This window comes from Macadamia integrifolia, chromosome 6 (assembly GCF_013358625.1).
Source record: "Macadamia integrifolia cultivar HAES 741 chromosome 6, SCU_Mint_v3, whole genome shotgun sequence".
NCBI lineage: Eukaryota > Viridiplantae > Streptophyta > Magnoliopsida > Proteales > Proteaceae > Macadamia > Macadamia integrifolia.
This window is the reverse complement of record NC_056562.1, coordinates 22,588,352-22,592,495: the sequence shown is the minus strand read 5'-3', so window position 1 is coordinate 22,592,495 and position 4,144 is coordinate 22,588,352.

The following is a 4,144-nucleotide window of genomic DNA, read 5'->3' as shown; positions in this document are numbered from 1 at the left end:
GGATCTCCAATCGTAGATTTTATTAGGGTGAAATGGTAATCTTGTTATTTTGGGAAACTTGAACTTACTTTTTATATCTCCTATGCTTCTACAACAACAACCACAACAAATTTAGCCTTATCCCAACATAATGGCATTTGCTATATGATTCTACACAAATCAAAGTTAAAAAGTCCAAATAGAAGAGGGGAAGGGAGATATGGAAAGATGATAGGTGAGATGAAAATAAGTGAATAAGAGGAAAGAGGCAGCAATGAGGAAAATCTCAGCTAAATGGGATTGACTACATGGATCATTACCCTCCAATAGATCATATACAAGGTTATACTTGAGATAAGATCGAGACTATGTATATCATTCGTCACCACTTCTTTTATTATCATTTTAAGCCTGACTATGCATGGCATTCTTCACCATTTTCAGAATTATAGCTGATTCGATTTTGATCCTCAAACAGAAAGGATAGGGATCAAAGAATATTTCATTTTGGCCAATCTTCAATAACAAATTTAATTTGGTTGCTACAAAAGGATTCAAAAAGTGAATCCCTTTATTACAATGATAACCTTTTTTGGTTTAATATTGATAACCCTTTTGTATTAATTATATAAGATGTTGTCTACACCTCAACCACCAGTCTAAGATTTCGATTGCACTACCAGTCCACATCTACTCCACCATCCGGCATGGCTGCACGAGCTATCCAACTCCTTAAAAAAGAATGAAAATTGAATTAATGAATTATAGGCAAAAGATTTGAATGATCTCCACGTCGTTTGTGTGCAGATTTTTATTTTTATTTTTTATAACAAGACAAATAATTATGGGTCTATGTTCTCTCTCTCTCTCTCTCTCTCTCTCTCTCTCTCTCTCTCTCTCTCTCTTTCTCTCTCTTCAAAACTCCTGTATTGTAAGATTTGTTATCGAGACTCCTTGTTCAGAATTAGTACTCAAGCATTCGAGGAAACCTTATTCATGTTCTGCATCTATTCAATAGCCCATATACATATAAAAGGGAAACTTATCAAACTTATAGTTCAACAGCGCGTTCAGAGACATTGTTTAATCTATGGATATTAATTGGTTCAGTTTCAATTTTTTAGCTTTGTTTTGGTTTAATTCATAACCCAATATATACAAATTAATTGACCGAATGAAATCGAATAGGTTTCATAACCTTAAATTGAAATTGAACTGAATTAGTTTGGTTTTATTCAATGTCTTAACAAGCATTTTTTTCATCTAACGGTATAAATTTAGGACCACAATCGGGAACCATCATGCTAAACACTGGTACTGGACCATTCCGTTATTAAACGGGATGGCACTAGAATCTGATTGTGGCACTGAATGACAAAATGAATGGGATTCCAACGGTACCAATATTGAAATATCGGTTAGGTAGCAGATGGAACCGAAACTAACAATATTGTTTCAAAACGGAAATTATATAAGATTTATGACTTATTAGGTTTCACTTGATTCACCATAAGGTAGTCTTGCTTTCTCCCCTCATAGTACCTATTGCTCCATTGACTATCTAAGGGGGTGTTTGGTTCGGTAAATCTTTGGGATGACATTCTTTAGAATGATAATTCTTAATTTTTGGAGCTGTTTGGTTCCACTAGATTGACCCTCATAAGTGAGCATTCTACTTCCCATGAATGACCATATTACAAAGGATATGTTCCAAATCTGAGTTTACCTCAACACTTAAACTCAGATTTGAGCAACCTTTTTACCACCTAATATAAAAGGAGAAAGCGGAAAGAAGTTCTCTACGGAAGCCAATATCTCAACCCGCGAGAAACATGTACTAGCCTCAACGTAGGGGTGTCAATTCCTAAACCGAACCGGTAAAACCGGCCGGACCAAACCGATAACAACGCAGACTGAATTGAACCAAAGCCTTATTGGTTTGGTTCGGTTTGGAGTATTGCAACCCCAAAACCAAATCGAACCGCATCGGAAACCGGATGAACCCGAAATCAAATCTAAACCGGCTCAAAACCCGGACTGAAACTGAAACCAAAACACTCCAAAATTCATTAAAAAAAATCAAAATTTGCATAGTTTTGTATACATTTGTATGGAAAGTCGAATCCAAACTGGACCAAAAACCAAAACCAACCCAGTTACAAATCAATTTAAGAAACCGAAGATAAACCGAAACCAAAACTGCACCGAAACCAAAATCAAACCGAAACCGAAATTTTCTTATTGGTTCGGTTTCAGTTTCAGCTTTCCCACACCGAAACCGACTCAACCCAGACCAAACCAAGCCGGACCGACCGATTGACACCCCTACCTCAAGGTAACCAAACGATTTTTCAAAAAGAAACATAATTCAGAAGAATGTCTATCAAAAGATTGACATTCATATCCGATATATACACCATTTGATTTACCAAACCAAACACCCCCTAAATCTATCATGTTCTTTCGTTTTTTACTTTCCACCATGTACACTGAATCATGTGTGTTGCTCTTTCTTTATTTATTATTTTTCTTTTTTTCTCTTTTTAATAAACAATGTTGTGCCTCACAGCCAACTTTGTCTGAGTAAATTAAATATGAAACTTAAGTAGGATTTCTAACTCCTAATTATTGTTAATATAATTGCTTTTGTCGTATCTATTATTCGATTCTCTATGAGTTAATTAGAATTAAGAGAAGGGGAAAGTGAGAGGACAAAATAAGAACCATTAAAGTTCTTCTCGCTTTATCTACAATGCCTAGATCTGTCTAGAAATCAATATCATTCCATTTCATTAATAAACAACAGCGGAACTTAGGTTTGGTCTTATTTATTAAGATTACACTTTTTATATACCGGTGGAACCATTAAAGTTCTTCACCCTTTGTTGGTGTTTTCTATAACAAGGATATATCTTTGTATAAATAGACCACCTTGCAAAGATCAACAAATGAAAATCTTATTGCAATTGGCCGCAATGAAGGAGCCATCCATACTCTTGAAGGTTACACAATTCTACTCCCCTTATCTTTGTTATCTTTCCACATAAAAATCTAAGTAGCTTGTTCAGATCCATAATTTGGTAATGAGTCTTTGTTTCTCCAATCTATCAACATCTGGTTGGTTGGATAAGTGTGGAATTTGATTTCAATTTCGATTTCGCTTTCAATTTCTATTGAAATGAGGGAATTAGTTCCTTTTAATATGAATCTAATTTTCCAGTCGGAAGTATCTTCATTACCTGATCAAGGATTAACTTGGGCTTGATCAGCCCACAGGCTCAATCAGCCTGGCCCAGCCCGTGCCCAAAGTCTTCAACTCTTATAACCATTGATACTAACCTAAAAACCAAAAAAAAAAAAAAAAAAAAAAAAAAAAATGAAGTTATTCATCAGAAAGTGGGCTGGGTTGAATCTAGCCTCTGGCCCAAGATGTTAAGAGTAGGCTTAAATGGGTTAATTTGTTTAGACTTTACGGGCTCAAGCCGAGTGTATATCAATATTGTTGGGTTGGGGTGGGCTTATCTCTTGGCCAAACCCGCCCATTATATCCCTAATCCCTACACCTGACATAGCGTCGAGAAAGACCCCACGACCATGGCTTTAGGTATCGGTATCAAATTGGTCGTATCAATTGTATCATATCGATATTGGTTGATATCGATATCTAATCGATCTAGATCAGTTATTAGTATCGGTTTAAGGGTAAAATAGTTAAAAACAATTGTACTTTTTTTGTGAAAAACTATAGAGTAAAATTGATCGATCCAAATTGGATCAGTATCGATGATAACCAAATCCATGCCTACGACCCAAATTTTTTAATCTAGTATTTTTTTGAGGGGGTGTGGGGGGAAGGAAAGAAGCATGTCCTACCCATTTGCAGATTCAAATATACCCTTATCACATAATTAACAGTGGAGCCCGCATTGATATTCTTTCTCTAACTCGAACCATGTGAACCCCCTACAAATGATACCATTCTCTAGATCCTATTTGGTGTAGTGTGTAGATTCCTTCTTACACTGTCATCATAAGAAACCACGTATGGAATATATGACAAAGGTAAAGTATTGAAATATTTCTATCGATCGGTCATGTCATATAGGCCCGAGTCGGACATCCAATTGCTTTGATTTGAATTATCTGGAGGATACCTTATATATAT